This window comes from Plectropomus leopardus, chromosome 6 (genome assembly GCF_026936395.1).
Source record: "Plectropomus leopardus strain MGB_pleo_1.0 chromosome 6, ASM2693639v1, whole genome shotgun sequence".
Classification (NCBI taxonomy): Eukaryota; Metazoa; Chordata; class Actinopteri; order Perciformes; family Serranidae; genus Plectropomus; species Plectropomus leopardus.
In genome coordinates this window covers 24613177-24639418 of record NC_142181.1, presented here as the reverse complement: position 1 = coordinate 24639418, position 26242 = coordinate 24613177, and the positions used below count along the sequence as shown (strand labels likewise).

Sequence of the window (26242 nt, the reverse complement as noted above, 5' to 3'; positions counted from 1 at the left end):
AAGCCATTTGGCAGATTTATTGTTTGTTTTGGAGTAAATAACTTTGTGATTTTGTGTATGTCCTGGGAAAAGCCATTTGGCAAGTTTGTTAGTGTGTTTTGAATTTAGCATCTTTGCAATTCCAGCAATTTGTTATATTGTGCTACTCACTGTTAGAGTGCCCCGGGAATGAGTCCTGAAACCTGGAAATGAGTTAGCATTTTAACACTCCCGGTTCCCTTGTGTCAAAGTCAATGGATGTTTTTGAATATGTTTTTGGATAAATGCCTGAAATAAGGTCTGTGGTTAACATAAGCTGAAGATGTTTTGTTTTGTTCCACGACATAAAATACATCAATTACCCAACTTGATAAGTTCTAAAGCTTTTATGTGTTAAAAAAGACAGTTGCTAACAAGTGACAAAATGAGATTACAGAATGTTTTCATGTCAAACACGGCTTTAAAACCTCGTTATGGTGGAAACATTGAAGCCATGCCACTGTGGTGTAGTTTGTTAATTGTCTAACGTTAGCTTTTTACTTCTAGCGATTGCATTTAGGCGTCAAATATCATAAAAGTGGTGTTCACTAGCGAAGATTATCTTGCTGAACAAAATGTGCAAGAATCATAAATGTTTGTTGACCATGGAGCTTATTTTATGCAATAATCCAAAATCCAATGGAAAAATCTCATAGGCTCTTTGATGAGGGAACTAGGGCGACACTAACTTCCACGTCGGTCTACAGAAAAACACCGTCTCTGGAGCCTTCTGTTAGTAGCACAAAAAAAGCAGTTTAGTAGGAGTGAGAAGCCCTTTTTTGTGATTAGATTTTTTTTCTCTTGTTCTCGATTAGGTAGCTCAGCTTAGAATTATGTGTTGACTTTTTTTTGTTCAGGAGTTTAGGGTTTTGAGCTAATGAAACTTTTGTTCGATGTTTTGGCCATGGCTCATCTCTCAAGCTTAAACTATAACTGCTGTCTTCAAATTCTGATATACTGTGGTAGCTGGCCTTTCTTTGGATTGGGAAGACTGAGGAATCTCTGCATTTTATGGCTAGGTTCCCCTAGAACAGGGGCATAACATGAATTGGGGGCTCGTCTGTTCTTTCTTGTGTCTGTTGAATAGTTTTCGCTTCTGATCTCTGCATATTTGGTTGGCAAATGGAAGCAGACAAACTAGATAGATAACAAATCTAGTCTTGACTGATGTGTTTTTACAGAGTAATGTGCATGGTACTGGGTACCGGTTTTCTCTTGTTCATAGGTGGTGGTATGAGAAACTTGGTCTGGAAACTTGATCTGGTGTCATGGTTGTTGTTTTTTTTTACCTCAGCTTAAGCTGTTAAATGTCTCTGCAACTTATGGAAAGGTCTTACCGTATATAAAGTAAAATACAGATACCCTGATGCCTTCCAGATGTCAGTGATGGTTGTCTGACCTTTTCAAATAACTCACATAACTGAATGTGTGTGATGAATCAAATAGCGCTATGGTAAATGATGTATAATGGTTTAGGAGCAGAGGTGACAATGTGAGCAAATACATGATATCATCAGTGTGAATAGCAGGATTTCTTGTCATGTTTCATAATGGAGGTTGGCCAACGTGACTGAAGCAAGGACCACATCATAAAAATGAATAGCCTTTTCCAAAATAAGACATTTACCTCCAAGGAAAAACCCTATTTTATATATTTGATTAGTGTGACTATTGTTTAGGGTATCATCTAGTAATTAGATTGCCTGATATTTTGAGGATGTTTGGAGAAGTTTGTCTTCAAGTCAAACAGCCCTGAAGTTTTTGGAAAAAGATCATGGTTATTAGAATGAAAACATTTTTTCCAGAAAGCTTTTTCAAACAGAATGAACCAGTTTCAGTTATTTCCAATGTTATGTTGTTTTTATCTTTTCTGGCCAAAGCAAAGAAATGGGTGGCAGCTTCTTTTGTAACAGACTCTGTTATATGAGCAAATGATATCGGCTCATAACGATTGCAGGCCCCTATATCGAATTAAATCAAAATCGGATTGTTTTAGACGTTGTGATATCTGCAAATATCGTATCGTTGTCCAAAGTAGCAATATAATATCGTATCATGATGAAACCAGTGAGTTACACCCCTACTGTGAAGTGTACTTTCAGGGATGTTTTGTTACCCAGACTTTACTGCGGAGTAAAGTTAGTGAGTTCTCTTGACTGTCACGCTACTGTTTGGTAGAGGAAGAGAGACTCTGCACTGTAAAGCTATGAGATAACATTATCTTCTCTCTTCTGCTTAGAAGCGGTGAATTAACAGCTCACAGCAACTCAATACAACACAGTCTATGGCTTTTATTTGATATCTAGTGTTGGCAAAAAAATATTGTTGTGCTTGTGCAATCTGCTGTTAACACTGGGGTGGCTGCGGCTCAGACGTTGAGTGGGATGTCCTCTGATTGGAAGGTTGGTGGGTCCCCAGCTCCGCCAATCAACATGTCAAAATCTTGCTGTGTCGAAGTAACGGTTATGGAGTAGCAGGTGGCATTTTGTGCGGTAGCCGCAGCCACCGGCTTCTTTACTCCCTCCTGCACATAGGTTGTTTGATAATAGTCTTCCCAAATACATGGGTTATACACAAATGACTGGCTCATGATTATGTGTGATATGTACAAATTATGGTGTGTTACTTTTCATTTTATAGCTTGCCAGTGGCGTTAGTCCTGCCTGTGGCGCTGATTGGTTGTTTTTGTATTTTAACAGAAAAAATGTTGCTGTATGTCACAATCCCAGACCTAGTAGGAGTGGGGGAATTCAAAGCTTTTGACCCAGGCAACTAATTAAAGTGATCACAAAATGAAATGCTACACAATCTGGATGGCTTTCCACCGTAGATAAACAATTTCCTGAGTTGAACCCTCAATAATATAGTGTAGATAGTGTAGTGAATTCCATGAAATCTTTTTTAATATAACTAAAAAAAAGTTTTTCCTTTATTTGACAAGACAGAATGTAAGTGTGAAAGGGGGAGAGAAAGGGGATAACATGCAGCAAAAGGGCCATGAGCCGGAAGCAAATCCACGGCCACTGCGGCAAGGACATTGCCTTTGTACAAGGGTGCCACCTCTATCCACTGAGCTACCAGGTGCCCCCAATTTAACTTTTTTTTAAATGGTCTTTGAGTCCATACTTTTAAACTTCATTACTTTTGTGTATGCATTTGTGGTGAAACTGAGTATGAACAGTAACTTCATATGACAGGCATAGGAAAAAGCAGGGAAGACAGCACTTTGAAAGACAAGCAAAGGCTCTGCTTTCTTAATACAGATTGTGTGGCTCAGAGACACCGCTAATAGAAATTTTATGCTGCCATTGGACCTTCAGCAGAAGAGGATTAAAATCACAGCCATGGTGCTTTGTAAGAAATTAATGGTGAACTGAGCCATTAGTGCCATTTCATGTAATTGTCCACATATCCCTATATAACTGCCCTGCTCATGCATATCAATCTATTGGGTCTAAGAAAAGGAATATAAATTCCTATATAAATAGGACAAACTATGAATGGCACATGAATTGGCCTTGTGTAAATTGATGATGGTGACATTGCAATGTGTTTTCTTTAATGAGGACTTACTTCTCTCGCTGAGAAAACTAATTTGAAAATAAACATATACCTCATATACATCAAAGAATTACGCGTATGTAGCTTCATCTAAATACAAGAGATATACTTGCCCTCCACAAATTAACTGTATGAGGTCATAATGGTTGCAGACATTTTACATTCTTTACATGCTCAAACAGAAATGTACTACTTTCTTGAAGCATTAACATGGTCTTCATTTGGATTTTTTCCATGCCAGAAAAATGCCTGAAAGGGACCTGTTATACCTGTTTCCACATTCATACTTGGATCTCTACAAGAAAATGTTTACTGGGGCTGTCACTTTTTCCCAAAAATCAAGATCATACAAATTTGAAATGACATGCAATTCTTTCAAATAAACATTCATGTTTACATTACATTACCTTTACATTACCAGTTAATTTATGTTTATGGCTTTTAAGAGCATTGCACACCCTCAAACGCTTCACAGATGTCAAATTTATCCAGCGTGCTGCAGATGCCTTTTGCAATATGGACAGCTGTGGCTTCATCTTAGCTCCTTAATACACCGAACATAATTGTAGTTCCCATGAGTCTGAAATACAGTTTGTTTTCCCTTACATTCGCTTCACTGTCCTTGCAGCAGGTCAATGTCTGTAACAGCGTATAGTGGCACATAATCTAGGGGAATTAACAACTTCTACAACCAAGATTACATGTTTCCCTGATGTTAACATGTAGCTACATGTAGAAATGTGCTTGCAGCTGGTGAATGACTGCAACAGCGTGTGGCAGCACTTTCTACTGTCAGAAATCACCAAAAAAGCTTCTAATAAAATCTCCTTAATTGGAAATGTCTTAGCAGGAACGTAATACAAAACTGAGGCGAAATTTACATCAGGAACCAAGATTACACATTTCCCTGCTGCGTGTAGCTACATGTAGCAGTGTACTTGCAGCCTGTGAATGACTGTAACAAAGTATGGCAGGAGACTTTCTACTGCCATACTTCTGCAGACAAACAGAGCAGAACTTCTCCTCACAGCACCAAAATGTCTGAATGAACAAAAAGAGAAATATTCAGCGGTGGAAAGTGACTTTAGATTTATACAGACTACTTTGTTTTAGTTTCATTTTTAGCCAGACTTTGGATGGAATATTATTCATTTTTTTAGAAACACCACAGCGCATTGCTCTCTGTCTCATCCAGACGGTTGCGCTGAGCTCTCATTATTTTTATCAGGGGCGGATTTAGTGCTTTGGGGGCGTTAGGGCCACAGACACATTGTCTTATTTTCACCCTTTCTCTAACTGGGGATGTTGGCAGGCTGTTGGTAGCTACAGAAGAAGAAGGCCTACTCAAATCATTTTTTCCCAAGAAAAATAATTAATAGCACACAGCAGAGGTTGAAGTCAGAGCTCTGCAGTCAGGAGAGGTTGGCGTTTTATCAGCACAATGTACTTAAATTATATTGAGTGTTTATTACACTCCAACACACCATGGTCAAATGAAACCGCGTCAGTGAACTATGAGGGCAAAAAACAAACCAAAAAAAAAAAACCAAAAACAAAATAAACATTCAATTGAGGTAAAATGTTCAATTAATCACAATCAGACATGCCCCAGCAGAAATATGATCTGAAATTGGGGAGAAATTATCATCGACAAACAATATTATGTGTTTCCCTGATGTTAGCATTTAGCAACATGTAGCAGTGTATATAAGCACTCGCAGTAGCAAGACTGGAGTAGACAACCATAATAAGAAATCTATCACAAGCTGACATTGTTTGTTTCAAAAGTTGGAAAAAACGGAGAAATCATAACAGTGAGGCCTGAAGATTTTTACCTACACGGAGTGCTTCTACATACATTTACCTCATTATTTGAACCTCAGCAACATTTAAAATGGGATCTAACACTGTAACAATACATATATGACAGAAAGCAAGGAAAAGCATAACAGGCCCCCTTTAAATAACACTTTTTCCCCCCTCATTTGTATGCCTCGTTTGCATGGTGCAAAGTGCAGTCATTAAAAGCAAACCTGTCAGAGTTTTCATACCTAAGTGTGTGTGTGTGTGCAATACAGCACGGTTCATGAGAAAGCATTTGGCAAGGAGCACAGCCTTATTTCTCAGATCCACCGGGGCTTTAACTGTGATAATACCACAGTGACATCATTTGATAAACTAAACTGCATCATTATAACAGCTCTATGCGCAGACTTGTTTTGTTTATGGGATCTCCTCCATGGTACGCTGAAACAATGAAGACAGTGTTGCAGCAAAGCATTGAGGTTTCTCTGTGCTAATCACGCTGCCAAGACTGCTGATTTCATCCACGATAATCAATGTGACATCCTAAAAAGAAAAAAGAGAGAATGAAATATGAAAATTCACACCATCTATGAGGGGTTTTTACCGACAATACATGATCATTGGAGAGATTTCATACGTGAAGACTTTAAATTACATTTTTTAAGCATCAGTAAATCAGGTGTGTCCATGTTTGTGGTTGCAGCTATCTATTGGAAAGAGATCAGGATGAAATATTGGTATTGCTGCTCTGGGCTGAGAAGATGCTTGTTTCAGCATACTGTTGTGCATGTCACCCTTCCTACCACAACCCCAATCAATGCCGCCTTGACAAATCTCCTCTAGAGTGGGAATCATATTTTCAAGTGCTTGAAGGGCATTTGCTCATCCTGGTCCTCACAGTGACCCAGCTTTGGCTCACATTTACACATTTACAACCTTTTCACGCCACATGACACATCTAATCCACTCTGTATTCACAGACTGACTCGAGGATGTCATATGTCTCCTCGCTGCACTCCCATATGTATTTGCGTGTGTATTAATATATCTGAAAATATATATATGTTTATTTCTATCTATAAAAAAATATAATTAGGGTCAAGTGGACACAGTGATGTAAAATAATCCTTAATTTTACAGCTCAGTAATTTACTAATAATTCAAAAGAAATTTTATTGGGGAAAAAAACCCTGTAATTTGGAAATAATTGCATACAATATCAATCTTCGCACACCCATATCAACATGGCTATTCAATGTAACAGGCATTTAAAATTGACTTTGTACTTATTGTACTTAGGAAATAAAGAGACACATGGTCCACTTCCAGTAAATTAATTTCAGCTAATTGTCAGAGTTACTTTGAGTCTTTTAGTCAGTTTATCACAGATTAGCATTCAAAGATGTCCAATTTGTCTACAGGCAAAAATACAAAATTATTATTTGTGAAGTATACAAACTGCATATGAAGTTTCCAAGAAATGAAAAAGGAACAAAGCTTTTAACTTCAACACAACTTAATAACTTAATGCTACCTAGAAAAACTAAGATCACCATGTTGCACCACCATGTTTCTACAGTAGCCCAGAACGGACAAACCGAACACTGGCTCTAGAAAGAGCCATCTGTGTTGTAGCTCTTTTGTTTCAGCACTTTGACTGTGTTTGTTTTGAAGTGAAAGAGACCTCTCCAGATAATCGTTCCCACACAACACATGCGAGAAATTTCAGCTGGTTGCATTCTGCCATCCTTACCACTAGATGCCACTAAATTCCCCTAAATCCTACACACTGCTCCTTTAAATACTAGTTTAACCTTTGTATTATATACTATTTTCTTATTCAATGGGCCCTGTCAAGAAAAGTCCAAGTGATAATAATGCTTCAAAGACACATTTGGATACGCTGGGACACATCATTAGTGATTTTTTTGAGGTCACAGGGTACTTAGGGTCTTTCAGCATCATACAACCTCGCTCAGGTGACCCAGCCAGGGTTGATCAGACACTGGCTTGTATCCCACCAGCACTGGCCCAGGGATCACTCCTCTTGGGCCAAAGTCCTTGGAGTCCGGTAAGAGTATACCCTCTTTGCTGACCTTCTTCTCCATGGTTACCACCATTAACACGGATACCTCATATACCATAAGAGGCTAGAGGACTCAAAGTAAGATGCCGTGTTGTCTATTCAGGCCTTATACCGGCCCGCAAGGCCAGACTTCTCGACGGTGGTAAGCCAAGACTCAAGCTCCTTGATGGTGTTTTGGATGGCTTTTGCATCCCTGAGCCTGCAGTCAAAGACTTTGCCAAGGCTCTTGACTGGTTTCTCGGTGATGGATGGGATTGCAATACCATCCACCTGGAGGCAAAACTTGTCCACCATTTTCCCCCTCTTTAGCACCATGAACCTGGACTTGGCAGGCTTGAAACTCATCCTTTCCCAGGATAGGAGTTTTTCCAGGCCCTGGAGTATCCACTGACCTCTTGGCACTGATGGTGTGGTGACAGTAACATCGTCCATAAAGGCTCTGTTGGATGTCACATTTGGACAGGGGGCCTCTGCACTCAACCTCTGCTGCCTTAACCGCGATGCTCATGGTGAGGGCAAAGGGTAACTGAGATAGTGCAACCAGTTATAATCCCTTTTTCAAGCCGATGCCATTCTGATGTTGAGCTCCCAGCAGTGACTCTAAGCCTGAACTTCCCGTAGTAGTTCAGGATGAGGTCTTTGATCTTACTGGGTACATAGTGACGATCCAGGGTTGTCTCAATGAGTTTGTGGGAAATGGAGCCATATGGATTGGCCAGGTCAAGCCAAAGCGCCACATGGTCTCCCTTCCCTTCGCGAGCCTCCCTGACGAGCTGTGTGACAACTCCAGTGTGTTCTGTGCCACTCTGCTCTGCGCAGGGTCACAAGCCTCTTCCTTATTATGTGACGAAGCTCAGCAAGTGGTGGTTTCTCCTCCTCAGTTGCTCTCTAGAACTGCCTAGGAAGAGCTCAGGGCTCTTGCCGGAGCAGGTGGATCTGTTCTGCCCTTTGGTTCATGGTGTAACTTGGTCTGCTGATCTTACCCTCTTCAACACCAAACCTCGCTGTAGAAAAACTGATGATGATGGTGGTCATCGCCTGCAGCTGTTTGTCTGCGTCGCCCTCTGCTGAGGCCACGATAATTCTCGCCTCATAGTCATCGAACTGGTGCCAGACTCTATGCTGGCTTGCTGCTGGCCACTTGATCCGCTGCTGCTGGACAATGCTGCCTGGACCCAGAGAATTTAGTGCTTGGAGGCTCTAGGCACTGTGTAGTATCTCTGCGCCGGGCTCCTCCTATGTCTCACTAGAAGTGACTTCTTTGTGCTGCGTTGCGCTCTAAGCCTAACGGATTTTAAGCCAGCGCTCATTCTTGCAAACCTTTCTGCAAATGCATTTTGCAGTTGTTGTCGCTAATCCAAGATCGTCATCACTGGGTCCATCCTATTGGGGATCATACCCCTCGGGCTCCCCTGGGGGTATGACTCTGGGTGAATCTGTAGCTTGCTGGGGTTCTTCCTCTAATGAGTAATATAGTCCATAATACATTTCAATGAGTAATAATTCATTCATTATAAATGTGTACAACAGTATCTTGAATTTGCTCTTCACTCCAAAGCAATCCAAATGTATTTGTACAACATTTATCTCACAGTTAATTGGTTGACTAACAGCAGTCACAATATCAAAGCAAGCCACATTAGCTATGTTGTTGTTGTTGTTGTTGTAGCTGAATTAAGTACAGTCATTTAGAATAGTTTGTGATGAGGATGCAGTTGCATTCATGGACAGAGTTATTGGAAAAGAATAAATATTCTACCTCCCTCTTGGTGTTGGATTTTCTTACAAATGAGCACAAACATCCTGCTTTGGCCTGAGTCATTCTCAAAAGGCTACAGACCTAAAAAAAAAAAAAAACATGGCTGTGTGTCTCCCCACATTTCCTGTGTTTTGACAGTTCCTACAAAGTTTTCACTGCTCACTCTGTGCACATGAGTGAGCCTGAAGTGTGGCCGTATAAGTGAATGTTGTAAAACCTTTCACCCGTGATGATTACTGGGCCATAAGAGCCAGTTTTGATGTTCAGATCTTCCTTCCGTTGGCGAGTTTGTCTCTCCCTATAATATTTGGCACATGCTAATCTTTGACATGAGACAATGCCAGAGAGAAGGGACTCTGGGGCAAAGATAAGAAAATCACCCACTCAGACTCTTGTTCTTCAGGCACTGTCAAATGTAGCACTGCAGTATGTTAACTAGCATAAAATATATGTTTACACACAAACAGTTTTGTGTTATTACTGCATCTAAGTGAAGCCCATGTTGGAAATTAAACAGTTCACATCCTCAATTATCCAATCTGCCAGAATGATTGACAGAAATGGTACAATTAAACTCAATTCACACACACTCCTGAAATAGCGAGTAATGTCCTCCAGGTTCACGCTTCAAAAGACTTTTTAAATAAATCCAGTAAATCTAACTTCATAGTGCTTCTGATTGACAGTGGCATGTTTTTATTTCTCTTTTAGTTTGTGTGACAAGCTGTCTAATTATTAGTTCAAGAAAAGCCAAATGCTACCAACAAACGCACCGATTGAAGTTGACATAAAGTCACCAGAAAGCAATCCAGCAAAACAGATATTAGTCAATTAAAAATCAAACTTACAAGCAAAGAAGGATTTATGAGAAAACATTAACCAGCATATAGTATGCGCCTAAGAAGACTCACAGTGTTCTCCAGAAAATAGATGAAATATTACAGGAAACTAACAGTGTGCTGATGAGGTGCTGCTAAAGTGAATATAACATTGTTCCATTTAATTCCGAGCAGATGCATGTCAGTGCCAGTCGGGGAGTTAATAGCATAATTTGAATTACATTGTGTGATCCCCTATCACAATCCCCGAAAGGTCAAAAAGGAAAAAAATGTCCCTGAAATCTTACACCCAGGCCGCTTGAGAGAGCCTTATCACAGTCGCCTCAGTTCTGTAAATTATAACATGTAAATTAAATTACAGTCATGCTATAACCCATGCTGTTTGAGAGTAATTGAGATTTAGACCTTCCTCTGAAAAAGGCCAGATATAGCTGTACAGTAAAACCCTGTGCAGAAGCTCTGCAGTGACCCATCAGAGGTGGTAAAGAGGGATATATAGAAGAATGTCATGACCCAGATGTAGGGCAGTGCAAGAAGGGAATGAAAATAAAAAAGCTTAAACTTGAAAACTAAACCCCTAGTTTCCTCCTGAAAACGATGGTGCAGCTGCACGCAAATAAAAGCACTGAATCTGCCAACCACACTCTTAAACTTTCAAGGTGATACCTGATTCTTTGTATCAGCAGGAAACTGTTGCCAAGGGAACAGAATTACTTGACTGTTGATAAAGAATGTCAGGCAATCAAGTGGGAGCTGGAGGCGCTGAAGCACGCTCTGATAGGGCGGCACCTCCACCTCGTCTCTGAACAGGGATGTGTGTGGAAACCTGACAATCCATCAGCTCCTCCATGGATACTGGTCGGATTCACTGCGATCATCACAGCCCCGCTGTTGTGTACATGTCTCTATCCAAGCACGACTGCTGCGGCAGACGCAATGTAAAGCAAAAGGCATTAATAATGACAGTCTTTAGCTGACAAAAATAGACCTTGGAAGGTCACCCGCGAGGCAGAGCCAGTTTTACAGAGAGAGGCAGCTCACAAATATCAGTGTGTGATTCTCTGAAGGCTTCAGCCGAACAGCCCGTTAAACCAAAGATCTATAACTTGACATTTTTCGTTTCCCTTTCTACAGCCCTGTTGGCTGCTCTGTTTCAGGGGAGGGCTGTCAAATCTGCGCGCGCACACACACACACACACACACGCACACACACACACACACACACACACTTGTCTTTATGTAACATACCTAATTTAAAGCTACTCGTTTCAAGTAGGAACTCTCACATCCACTCTGTGGTCAAGTGAATCGAATCTGGCTGAGAAACATTTTGTTACAAGCTCTGTTTTTTGGAGGCAGTTATGTTTTTTACTCACTAGGAGGACTGCACTCCTGGGGTGAGATGTATAAACAATGTGTAAGCAAAAAAAACATGCATATGCCCTGTCTCACTTATAAACTGGTTTCACCAAAAGATTAATGTGAAGTGAAGTTTGCAGTAGGGCTGCACTATATTTGAAAAACTGACTTTGCAGTTTTTTTTTGTTCTGCAATACATATACCTATATGAAAAAAAACAAGGTCAAAACCTAGTATATGGCTGGACTGTGTATAAATATGCTAGAGGGCTTTTAATTTGAAAAGAGGACCTTTTAATTTAAAACTGAAAGTGGCTGGCATATACCCAGTCCCAGACTTTCATTGGCTTTGATTTTTGCTTTATAGAGCTGGCATGAGCTGTCCCTGTTGCTGCAGTTCAGCCCAAAAATTCATCTAAAACATGTTGAAATGAAGAACAGTACACCTCAATGCAGTCAAATAGTAGATGGGAGCGCATTTCTCTAGAGCTCCTTTTCTCTTGATTTAACACAATCCTTTCCTCTTTAGCTCCGGTTGGGGATGTACGTCCTTGCGTTACTGTTGGAGACTGCACAGCCTTCGGCCACTATCAGAGCCAAGCACCACAGATAACGATAGTGTGTAAAATGTCCTATCTGCACCAATTACCAAAAGGATACTTTCGTCATTGTGGCAGCACCCATTCCAACATTTTAACACGTAATATTCACTACAGTGTTGTATTTTCATCTTCTTCTCGTAACAGTGGCACCCCTAGGTCTGACATCGTGAAACGTAATCGTCAATAATGTTGAAATATACTTAAGGCATGTGTCTCACAGACATGGCTGTTCCTTAAATAAACTGGTGTAAATAACTTGATGAGGTGATCCTCTTTTCCTCTGTCCAAAACTGCCATTTCACAGGCAGAATCTTCACCAAATGACATGAATAGACTTATTTGGAAATAATTTATCATTAGAATTCTTGTGGTGAATTGGTGGGGGAGTGCATCTGCATAGAAAATAAAGATTAGAATAAGTGATGAAATATAACTTTTTAATTGAAAGATTTTTCTGAGGGAGAGAAGAGGGAAATTGAGTATTTCAATGCGCTGGTTAACTCAGCATCACACCACTGTATTAAAAAAGTCAACAATCTATCATGTCATGATATTAATAATGCTCCTTTATGTCGCTTTCTTCCTGTTCCTCGTTCATTTTTATTTTATTTTTTTAGGTTTGTTTGACTAGTGGGGCATGCTTTCATTGTTTATCAGATTTTCCATTTGTGTCAAGCAGCAAAAAAAAAAAAAAAAAAAGTTGTAGCTGGATGCGTATGTGTTAATTTGACTTACTTGACATTTTATGTCCTGCAATGTGACTACTTTGCTTGTGTACATCCCAGTCTCGATGCTGAAATGTTATATTGGGCAGCCCTAGTGTGCCCATGGTGATATGTTGAGTTAGAGATGAAATATAATGTGAGAGATGTAATCTTACAGTAAGTTTGTAAGTTGATCATGTTATTATTTTTGCAGTCTACACGGCAATCTATAAAATGTTGATAGGAGGAGCTTTTTATAAACTTCCCTTTTTATAAATTCCCCTTTGTTACTGATCTTTTGATTTTATCCTCCATTGTGATGCAATTTGTAGTTGAAGTACTTTGTGAAGTCTCTTTGACATGAGTGCCACTGATGAACCATTTTTCATATTTCTGATGTGTGACAATTATGATTGAGATATCAAAGTTGTTGATGGCATCCTGGTGATGAATTAATGGTACAGGCACTATAAATAGTCAGTCTTGTGTAATTTCCCTGTCGAAGAAACCCCACCAGTGGCACAATCATTTCTTCTTTGCTGTTCTTTTCACTGACAGATGTATTAAGTGGTGGAGCACACAGATGCAAACAGGTGATTGACGGCGTCACAAAATCCATTTAAAGTTTGCTGTCGGAGTGGAGATTGTGTGCCCAATTCCATAAAGACTGAGATGTAAAAACGGCACAGCTTTGTAAATGTGACAAATGTTCATGCATATTTCTGTGTGTGCACATGGTTCTACTTGTTTTAAGCATCTGGCCTCAGGTCTGGCAACTGCTGTCATGACAACCAGTGTCCAGTTAAATGTCATGTAAAACTATGTATAAATTACATATGTGGGATAATGCTGTCATTGTAGTAATAAAGTCAAGTCAAGTTACATTTATTTATGGAGCACATTTAAGAACAGCAAATGTTGACCAAAGTGCTTCAAAAGGAGTTAAAATAAATTGGAGGCGTGATCTAATAAAAATGATCACAAATAGGGAAAAGTAAGTAAAATCAGTTAGACCATACACTATCATATTTATGCTATATATATATATATATATATATATATACACACACAATATCATGACATCATCACCATAACACAAAAATGGCATTGCACAAACAGCAATATAAATTCAAGTAGTGTGGCAAGACATGTCATTTTAATGGTGGTTAAAAGACTAATGAAAAGACGTGTCTTTAGACAGGTTTTCAGTGTCTCAGGGGACAGGGAAGATCTGATTGTACCACATAGGAGACTATACCGCATTTTAGGAATATAGACTAAAAGATGAATGCTGTGTCCCCACTTACTCCCGCTGGATATCCTGGATAGTGCCACTGTCATCTTGCACGTGACATCATTCTGCACCAGAGTCTGCGCAGTAGCGATCTCTGTAGTGGAAGAGTTAGTCGATTCAAGTCAAGTAAATTTTTTTTATAGAGCCCATTATCACAAAACGTGGTTTGCCTCAGAGGACTTTACAGTGTACGACATCCCTCTGCCCTTAGACCCTCACATCACCCAAGGAAAAACTCCCGAAAAAGAATCCCTGTAACGGGGGAAAAAAAGGAAGAAACTTCAGGAAGAGCTGCAGAGGATGATGAGGGATCCCTCTTCCAGCTCAGACAGACGTGCAATAGATGTCGTAAATAGCAAATGAAGTACAATTGTGGCAAAAAGGAAAGAGGGGGAGAGAGGCACAGCAATAATGGAAACAGACGCATGTCATAATACAATAACGATAGGTGTGAAATTATCAAATGCACTCTATGATGATATTGTGGGTGTTAATAAGAGTCTCATGCATATATTGATACGGAGGTGTCCAAAGGCATGATCACAGCATCGGCGCAAGCAGGACCAAGAGCATGATCAGGGCGAGCGGGGGGTACAGTATCAGTGCAGTCACAGCACGAGCACAACCAAAGGCAGGGCCACAGCGCCAGCACAGATAGCACAACGATCAGGCACAGCCAGGGTTCCGGCCAGGATCCGGGAAAACTCGGAAACAAGGGAGCAGGAATGCTCCGGAGAGACAACGGGATTAGTGTAGTGCAGTTCAACAGAACCAAGGTGGTGAACAGTAAAAACAGATAAGCACTCAATGAGGATCCTAGAGTCATTGATGAGCAATTACAACTTAAATATGAATGCCAGAAGGCAGTAATAGAAAAGAAAGAAAGAGAGAGGAAGCAGAGTCAGAGTGGCAGATCTGAACGGACTCAAAACCACTCCCGCCGGATCGGGCCGAAAGCTGTGCCACCTCTCCCCCTGCCCATCACACAGACGGAGGGAGGGAGTTCCCGCTGAAACACCAGTAACATTTCTTAGACCGCCATTCAAGCTAGCGATGTGCTAAAGTTAGTTGCTCTGCCGGCGGAAGTTGCCCTCTTGGGCACACTCGGCCGTGCTCTGCAGCCGTAAGTCTCCAGTGTGGAAGCCTCATGGGCACGGTAATGCCAAAGATTCGGGTACTTTTATATCGCAGAAATAGAGCTTTGTTTTTGCTTTTTGCACTTCTGAGCAACTCTCGTAGCATTGAACAGGGCCCCACCTCCGTGCTGTATCCAGACCTTCTTAATACATCCATGATACAGTCTGTGCTTAGGACCAGTATTTTATATAGTTTTTAACAGGGTGCGTGGAATGGAGAGGGTGACTGGTCACCACATCTGAAGGGTTGGGAGGTGGAATAGGGGACAGTCAAAAGGTCATAAACAGACTTTTAGTCTAAACAAAGTATAAATTAAAGATTTATTGTAAATCTTTCATGTATAAGCCTGTAGTGATACCTAAATATAGCATTTTATGATGTTTAAAGACATAAGACAAACTATAGCCCATCCTCTTTGGGATTTTTTTTCACAGTTGCATCCATTGCAAAAGTTTAGTATTTTTCTTAGTTCTTTTAAAACTTACATTTTATTCAGGTAATGAACTGAAGAGAACTTTTTTTTAAAGTATGATCATAAGAAAAACTTTGACTCACAGAGTGGCTTGTAAAAAGTGGCAAATAAATGAACCAATATGCATACACGTGGCATATCATCCATTATTTCAAGTTAAAAGTAATGGTGCATTTATTATGTCTCTTTGCCTCAAAGAAATATCATTACATGGACCAAAAAGCCAAAGAGGCTAAAATTATTATGGATAAATTGAATTTACCATCATTACTCAATAACCGGGATGCTCTGATTGTGCAGAAGAATTCTATATTTTTTCTTTTTATTTGACTTTTCTATTCTAAGGTCTGAAATGTGATTCAAGCAGAGAGCAGAGTATGAGAGCTTGCTTCATACCCCTCTGAATCATGCTCAGTTCATAAAACTGTAAGCTGCAAATTGGAGGTAATTATGCTCCACTTACCAGAGAATCACCTCTCTAAAGACTCTTACAAACTAAAATGTTTGAATAACATCGGAAGACGGAACATTTTATTTTCCATATTTGTTTATATAATTGTAATAACTAGCTTAAATGATAACGTTATATTCAATGAATATGCTGCGATAAGCCCTGCTCTCATTCCACAGCATTTGGATGATATGAAAGCAGTAGTTAAGGTAATAGTGGGGTGTTAAAAAAAAAAGAAAAAGCAAGTCTTGAGGTTTTGTTGGCTAGTAGCTGCACAAAATTCATTGACAGAGTGATTTGGAGCCATATTTCTTAGATTGTTGGCAGGGCCGATGCAGAAAAATCTGTGTAACAAAAGACACTGCCAATTTACCACCGAATGAGAATCCAAATTAATTACCTTGACTAAATTACTCTTGCTCAGTTTTTGATTCACACAGAGCTTAGCTGATCCAAATGAGGGTTCATAACTTTTATAACTACACAGGTATAAAAAGACTTGAACTAATAGATGCTTGTATGTTTAATGAGGCATTCTTTGATAGGTGTGACATGACAATGAAGCCTTTTTTTTAGAGGCTTTGTACTGCAAAATCTCAGGTTTATAATGGCTTATAAATGTTTGAGTTATTATAAAACAAGCTGCAACCTCTGACGCTAAAAAATACAGCCAGCTTCATAGTGCTAAAAACTGCTCTTCACTGAATGGCCACTTGAGGCTGGCTCCAACACAGAGTAAATCTTCATAGACCCCCATGTTAAAATGCCCAACATTACAGCAAAAATAAACATGTTTACGGCCTGGTACAAAAATGGTTTTTGTCTCGATACCTAATTTTAAAGACAACATGGGGTGTTTTTTTTTTTTTATTACTCACCTGTTTACATTTTTCCTAAGGCACACATTTTGAAAAATTTAAGGGTGGGGCTGCTTGAGTGACAGATGACGAGTCTCTACGGTCTGTTAATCAGATGCACCCCTCGCTCCTCCACAGCTCAAGCCTTACATCCAAATACAGTTACCTCTGCTTCCAAAAAACTCAAGATGGTGGCAGCAAAAATGCCAATCTTGAGGCTTCAAATTGGTCCACAAGCCAATGGGTGACATCAAGGTTAGATAGACTGATAGACTGAATCACAATGTTCATTTGGAATAACTTCCACGTTCAAAACCTCAGCGTCACGTACATATAATCAAATGGCACTGAGCAAACACTGCTTTTTAAAAAATCTATCTAAAAAATAATCTAAAAAAGCCCACCTAAAAAATCAGTATCAGTTTAAGACTACAGTATGCTGACAATATTTTCACCCCTTTACCTTGCTGTCATACCTTTCAGATGGGGAATTTAAACTGTTGTCTCAAAGCCACCAGACTCTGATCAACTGCTGCCTCTATCTGCTATTGTGAAAGGTAAAGCAGTTGAACATATTCAAATATAGTGTACATTAAAAAATTGATTTTTTGGATGGCTAAAAGATCCACTTTGCTGCGGCCCCCTTCCACATACACATTGCTGAGCTTCTGTGCTGGTAGATTTGGTTTATTTAAGATGCTAACAAAGCAACACAGTACATAAAACAAGCACAGCAGAAATGTCAGATAGCTGGACCACTGTGTTTAACTCTGTATCTTCAAACATCACAGTTACAGCTAAAAATGACAACAGAAATAAACAAGTTTGACAATTTTACATATCTCCGCAATTCAAAACAGTTGCCAGTGTTCTAGCAGAAAGTGTCTGTTATTATTAGCATGATTTCACAGTGATTCAGTCCATCAGTCTGTGGTAAAAATCTACAGTTTTTAAGCCTATAACATGCAAAGCCTGCCTTTTCAGAATCAGTCAACAAAATGGACAATATCATAACACAGCATGCATGGCCGAAAGCATACAGACGTATTTTTGATACCTCCAAACCAAGGCAAGACAGCCTTCACTCTAACTAGATAGTTTTCAACAACGTTTTGAGTCATGGCTCCCATTAAGCCACAAGAGCGTGAGTGAGATCTAACACGGATGTTAGGCGATAAGTGCTGGCTCACAGTTACTGCTTCATTTCACCTCGAATGTGTCGGACGGGGAGGAGGTCACACTCAAGTTCCTTCAAAACAAATTTGGAACAGCGTTACTTTAAGAGACTTGCTTTGTGCACAGGGGGCATTATGACATTGCAACAGAAAAGGGTCTTTGTGTTTAAAGCACACTTTGTGTAAAATATCTTGCAGCATAGGATTTTCTGTAATCGGAACAACGCTAACCCAAACTAGGGCTGGGAATCACAGAGTAACTCACAATATGATAACCATATGTTTCCCGCAATAATGATCACGATACAGCGATTGTGTGATACTGCAATCCTGCAACACTTGATACATTGCTAGAGAATCATCAAATATGATGGTGTCTGTGTAACTGAGTAGGAAAAAATACCTCCAAAAAGGCAAAATTCTGGAATTATGTATTTGTTCACTACATTGTGCTGTCAGTAAAATAGAATCTGACAACTGAGATGAAGCAATGTACAAAAAAAACAGTCTTTGCTCAGTGAAGCACTCATTTTACCACCTGCAGCTACACCTGATTCGATTCTCAAATTTAACAATTTAAATGTTAAAGAGTCAGCCCACTTTTCTAAATTTGTCACATAATTTTCAAAATCCACATGAATCACTCTTGACATCAGCATGAATTAGATCTACAGCACAGAACTTATTTAAAAAGAAAATTTCCCATTTATAAAGCTGGTTTGTGTGTTCCTGTCATTTCCCTCTAAAACAGTGGTAAGGTACACCAGGAGCAAATTTGGGGAGTTGATTTTTCATTGACATGGAGAACAATAAGGGCAAAATAGAATCACCAATGTGTTTTATATTTTTTGCACAAGCTCAGCTAAAAACCATGATTTAATACCTCTATCAAAAACTTCAAAATCAAAAAAAAGTGCTTTTGTTTGAGTTATAATAACGAGGAGTATAATAATGCAGTAAATGTAAAATGTGATAAGTATTTAAAATAAAAAATAAAAATTATACAAGCACGACAATGAATTATTATTATCTTGGTCATCTGATAAATAGTTCAAGATTTCAAATTTTATTAGTTAACATTTGTTCACTTAACCCTCATTCATGTGTTTGATAAACACCACCAGAAGGAGTTATGAAGCATGACTCTGATCAGTCAAATTTTCAAGGGACCTCTTTTAAAGCTTTGTCATGTTTTCATGTTCAAATATCAGTATTTGACACCAGTGTATGGAAACTGTATTCTAAGTGGAATATCATATATTCTGGTATCAATATTTTGTCCCACCCCTAATGTAAGCCATAAAAAAGATCCTCAGACCAAGAACACAACTGTACAGCTGTGTGCATACTCTTTTTATATAAAGGAAAAGGAAAAAAAAAAAGATAAGGTGTTCACCTTTTGTCCATTTATCAGTCAGTTGTGTCACCCAGTTCCCACCTGTTGTCACACACAACTTCCAATGTAAATATGTAAATAAAGTGTTGGAAAAACGTTTTCTACCAGAACATAAAAACTGAATTTTTTCATGTACAGTATTTTGATTTTAGCTCATGTTTCCACATTAAGCATTTGAATATGCAGATATATTTACCCACATGTTGGCATTTGGTTCAGTTTTCTTGGCTGTCATTTACTTCCTACAAAGCAGGACTCAGGAGGAGGCACATGAGGAATTGATTTTCTATCAGCCTACCCAGCTAGAAGGTTCCCTTTGTGTTTAATTGGCGGCGATCATTTCCAACTGCCTTGACTCATTTGTTTGACAGTTGAAGTAAATATAGTTTCACTTACAGATTTCACCAAATTTATTTACTGGGCCTCATCATAAGCCAGAATTAAGCATTTTTTTCTTGTTTTGACAGAAAATGTTAATTAGTTGTGACTGTTAAAGATTAAGTATTTGGTTAAAAATGATTTCCCTTTGGTTAAAATTTGTCATCTCCTTTTTGAGTAGAGAGGAGGAATTGAAATAGACATTTTATTCCAATTTTACATCCCTTTGTTATGTTAACCTTTGCTAATTGTTGCAGTACCTAATCTTTTTTTTTTCTCCCTCCAGTCCTCTCACGTAAAATTTCCATCTTTGCGTCTCATATTGATTTCGGAGAACAAGCTGTCAAAGCACCTGTCTCCTTCTGTAAGTTGAAACAGGCTCAGCTGCTCAGCATCGTCTCTCTGATTCTACTGCAGCAAACCTCAAATTAATTCACACTGGGGATGTCACTGGCAAACAAGAGCATCAGTTTTTGAGATAAATTCGATGCAAAGAAGGTTAGAAATTTGAATGCTGTGCTGAAGAAGTTATCAAACACATTTCAATTTCGATAATGAGTTGTCTTCTGTCTGATTGCTGCAGAAGGGGAGGGCTGAAATGTTGCTCTCAACACCTCATAGGAAGGGTTGACATTTTGGCAAATTATGCTTTTTCTCTTACTCGCTGAGAGTCTGATGAGAGGAATAGCACGACTCTCAAACATGTAAATATAACATGTAAATAACATGTAAATATATAAGCTACAGCCAGGATAAAGTTAGCTTAGCATGGGGAAACAGCTCACCTGGCTCTGTCCACAAGTATATGCAGCTTGATAAGTACTGGTAGGCAGATGTTTTTTTTCTTCTTCTTTTTTTAAACCTTCAGACAGAGCCAGGTGAGCAGTTTCCCAATTTTCACCCTTTATGCTAAGCCAAACTAACCCTATCCTAGCTGTAGCTTCATATTTAATAGACAGATATGACAGGGGTATCATTTTCTCATCTAATTCATAAACGTTATCTGATATGTAGTGTTCGGCAGCTCATCAATATGTATGTATTGGGGATGCATGATGTTGGATTTTTGCTGATATCCAGTATTTTCCGACTCATTTTGGCTGATTGCTGATAGTGATATGATATTTTCCAAAAACATTAAGTCTCTCATGTAGTGGAATTAAAATAGTAATATACCTGCTGTTATGTTTACAGTTGTATTTACATATTTTTTCATATCCTCTATGGTGATATTACTGTCCAAAATACACCTATTAGATCAGCACACAGCCCATAGTTTACCATTTTTATTCCAATAAAAAGAGCACAAGAAGTTTATATTTTTGAATAACAAAACAATGATTAATACCATTCCCCATTTACCATTACCAAGCTCCCTCCCATAGCTTTTTCTGTCAAATAAATAAACTGTAAACTCACAAAATGTCAGCAAAGGTACTATTCTTACGTATTTCTCTTATTAAAAAGATAAATACAATTGTACACCCTCTGAATTCAAGTTTCTATCTCTGTCTGAACACTTGATTCAAACTTTACAGAAACTAAATACAACTCACCAAAACTGTCTTATACCCCTTTCCCACCAAAATTAGCGCCTGCACGCTGGTTTTTCAAACACAGGTAAACTTGCCTTGTGTATGGGTTGTTTTGTTGTTGTCTCTGTGCGACATCGCGGACAGACAGAACAGTAGCAGGGACAGAGGGCTTCTAAAAACTTTTCAGTGGTTTCTTATTTTTATATATCTCTTTCTTATTCAGTCACTCTTTCAGACTCGGTGCAGACTAATTTGGAACAACGTGTGAGTGCAGCTTGTGAGGAGATGGACAGTAATTAGTGACAGCGTGTCATTGCATCTCGCCGGTTAAAGAGCTGAAATTACTGCGTTCACCTGGGTGTTCCCAGTATCAGTTCCTATCAGTGTCGTTTGGAGTTGGAGGCGATAAAAACCTGTGTCTATAGCAGAGTCATTTGACTTTGGTGTGAATGCCAACTGTACACATTCGCATTGCATTAAAAAGCCAGATGTTAGTGTTAGCTGGGTTTTGTGCAGTGGGAACGAGGCTTTAGTGTTGTTAGTCATTTAGTCCACTGCTCCAACAATTACCAAGTCAGATTTGGTTGAAATAAACTTTTAAATCACCGAGTTAGGTGTGAAAATATACAACTTTTCCCAGCTGTCTCTTTTTCTGTCATTTTTCTGGTTGTTTACAGTCCTGTAATGTTATCCCCACCACTCCAGTTGCCCTCTTTACCAGCTCAGCTGTGTGTTCCCTCAGTGGAAACTAACCTCTGATTGCAAGTGATGTGCACTATGTACAGTACATCCTTAATACAGCATCTCCATATGATTAGAATAAAAAGTTGAACATCTAAATTCCTGATGATACTGAAAATCTTTTCGTCAGGATTTGTAAATACCCTGATAAACTCTTATACTATGATACTGCCCAAGCCTGGTTTGGATGATGCTATCCCTGAGACATTCATGACAAGTCACAGCTGTGGCAAATTTAATCTATTTCAACTCAGTGAAGCCACATAATTAAAGCCTCTTCTTATTGTCCTGTTATATCATCAGAAATGCTCATTTCGGGTCGATGCTGATATTTCATTTAAAAGCCTTTATCTGCTGATACCGCTGACGTGACGATATTATCATGCAACCCTAATATGAATAGATATATTATAAAAACACATTTAAAGTAGATTGATTTACAAAGATGACGAAATTGACATTTCAATTAACTGCAGAGTAAGCGTATACTATCCAACTCGTGGTCATAAATGTTCTCAGCTGTCAAATACTTAACAATTTTTGCTGAATAACTGAAGCACTATGAGTAAAGATTTGTCAGTGACTAAATAAGATAGCAGTTCAAATCCTGTGTTGGATCTGACATTGTTTCATTTACACTGCCCGTAGCTACTCTAACAAATTGAAAAATCACTTAATTCGAGGGGTTGAGCATGATGAGTAGTCTGAATCGAACAAAGACAATTTATACTCTACCTGCCTGTCCAATGACTCCCATTCTGGCTGCTCTCCAGCAATTGGTCCTAATCACTCACTAACGCAGAAACCCTCTGACTTGCTCACTGCTGAACGCTTCAAGTTTCCAAGACAGTCTCAACAAATTGGTTAGCGAGAACCTGAAAGTGAGTTTGTAATTGTTGCAGAATCAGATGAAAAGTTGTTTGACTCGGACAACCCTTATAACTGGATTCCTCAACTAAAACAACGGAGCCACATTGGGCAATTCGTAGTTATACATAATTGTACTAATTCTTATTGAATACATTTGCCCCTGTAAATAAGCAAAAATAAGTACTTTGTTATTAATGAGCTGGTGTCCATTAGTTTAATTGAGAGTTATTAATGATCATACTTTATTTTGTGCTTTAATTGGACAATTTGGACAAAGGACTCAAGGATGCAAGTTCAAAAAATGCACTGCAGGAATTGAATGATGCCATCAGCAGCAACATCACCAAACAACCGGATGGAATCTTCATAGTAGCAGCTGGTTTAATTAGGGCACTAGAATAAACAGAGTAATGGCAATGGGGGTTCAAAATGCTTGGGCATCACGTTACACATGGAGGCCTCGAATAGTTCCCGGAAGTGTCTGGCGGGCCTTAGATTTTCGCTAAGTAGCAGTCAATAACCGCATTGATTTACAATATACGCAGCGCACATCGTATGTAGTTTCATTATTATATTGTTTTTTTAAAGTAAATTGTGCTTATATTTAAAGATTAATGTTAACAGGTAGGTTTAGATTAGACTGATTAATCTCACACTCTAGAGATTCACACATTTCAGCAGCACAAGAGTCAGAGGCAACAGAAAAGCAACTGAGTGCTAAATAAGGGTTAAATATGATTAAAATACAAAAAATAAAATATATTTAAAAATACAAAATATACAAAATCTAGACATATACCCACACAAACACACACACACACACACGCACACGCACACACAAAAACACACACACACACACATATATACTATATATGCATTGTACTTTTATATGTAAAATGTATAATTACATAGTATAAATATGAGTGATGTGGATATGACATATATGGTTATGCTGTCATATTTTGGACTTACCTGGCCATGGTAAAAGAGCAGGTTGCTGTTTAATGCTTATATATATATACAAACGTGTGTCTTATTTATCTTTGTTTTTCTACTGACTTAGTGCAATTAATTAATTTAATTAATATCTAATAAACTCAGAATCATAAATAGCACATCAAACAGTTGGTATATGTCCTTCTTTTGTGGTGTCCTCTCAGATAGTCTCCACCATGTTTTGCTGTGCTGCATGGGGACGATCCAGGCGTCAAGAGAACGGCATGCTGACACGCACATGAGGGTAATGTTGTTGAGTAATGTCAGCAGAAGCAGTCTTACACTCACCACAGATTACAACTACAAAAAATATGTGAGGTTATCATTTTCAAAAACTGCATTAGAACATTTTACCCAAACAAAGAGCACACTATTGGGAAGCCTTGTACATGGTTTAATAAAAATAGGGAACAGGAAAAGCCTTGCAGAAGTCAAGAAGCTGACACTCAGAATGAGGGTGCTGTCTTAGTGCAGTGAGTCTCCAGACTCCATTGAATCCTGTGTAGCTCTTTTGCTGAAAGAGGGAGGGAGAAAAGAACAGGAGAGAGGGTTAAACATACCTTTATAGGCCTGGGTGGGAATGAAACTTTGTTAGCTGTGTTATCATAGTGATTTACTTGCTTAGAAATTAGCTTTCGCTGTGATAACCTCAGCATTTGTCTATAGTGTTTCATATAAAAGGCCTACAAATATTTAATATACAAATATTTTTAATCATTTATGAGAATTTGATCCTTAGTCAACCTGCCTGTCCCTGTGTCCAAGCTTTATCCTTTGTTTAAAAAGGTCTAGGCTACTTCATTGTTCTATGTTAATATAAGAGAGTGATTTTAATACAAAGTGTAAACCACTGCATGTGAATGCATGAATTAGTCAGATTCATGATATAATACAGTAGTGTAACAATTTTGGTATTTAGAGTAATTTCCCATTAAGCCTAGTATGTTTCATTTTTCTAAATGACTTAACCTTTGATCTCATTCAGGTCTTTCAGCTTCCCTCCCCTTGCCATCAGTGGAAAATCAGCTGAGCTATAACATAATAAAGACAAATAAGAAAACATTCACCCTTAAGTTACGTTTCTGTTTACAGTCATTTTTTAAAAAAAAATTTTTTTGTTAGTCTCAAATATGCACTGTTAATCCATATCAATACTAATCACAAAATAGCACTCTGCTATCAAACACCATGTTATCTTTAGCAAAGCTGACATGTAATTCACACTGAGCTGTAAAATAAATCAAAAAATAAATTTTCTCCCCTTTCACTCCTTAATGTTAGATGAAATCACTGGAGAGCAGGAGATTTTAAAATAAAAGGCTGTTAGCGGCTAACGATATGTGCTCAATATATACAGTACAGTGTACTGACTTTAGCTTACTCCATTAGCATATCTGTTATTGCTTTGTAAATCCACTAATTTAGCGTCAGATAATCTAATATCATGCTTTAATGCACATATTAATTTAGCTATGCTGATAATATAAAGAATGATTCTTTAGACGTCTTAACCTGTTAAAGCCCATGGTAAATGGTCGTCTCTGCTGCAACAGCATTGCGCCACTAGCAATTAATGCTACTTCCGGGAACTATTGAGATGCTCCACGTTCCGCCATTGCTGTGAAAAAACGGTCCATTGGAGCAAATGGAGATGACGCGACTCTCTCTCAAAGGGCTCTGGTTTTGACATCCTTCAACTTCAAAGATGTAGCAGGATCAATGATAATTGCAATTTTGTTTTTTAAACTTTGTTTAAAAAATGACCAATAACTCTACCTTCTACCTTCTACTTGTACCTTCTAAATAAAGCAACATCACACAGCATTTTAAATGTTAATGTGACAAAAACATTGCCAAAATTAGATTTAATTTCAGCATGTCAACATGGTGCTAAGTTGTTTTATATTTGAAGTGTATACAAGGTCGAGCAGAGCTGTTTCATCAAGCTGGCTCTTTTCATTCCTTGCTCTCCCTCTGTCACTCACAAACATACTCTACAGGCATATTTGACAGCCCGAATCTTCTGTTTCCTCTTCAGATTCCCCATTTCAGCCTACGAGCGCTCTCTTTTGTTACTTGAAGTAAACACCTTTTGTGCCAGCAATATTCCACCCATGGTAACAGTTCAGAAAGAATCTCTCAGTTCCTCAAGATAAGATGTGGAATTGATGATCGCACCGTGTGAGACAGACCTTGAGCCAGTAATT

The 26242-nt window shown here is 38.7% G+C and overlaps 1 pseudogene; it reads right to left on the bottom strand.

Moving 5' to 3' along the window:
* Nucleotides 1-7346: 7346 nt before the first annotated feature.
* The window catches only part of LOC121943452 (uncharacterized), a 43762-nt pseudogene continuing 24866 nt past the window's right edge, over nt 7347-26242 (bottom strand).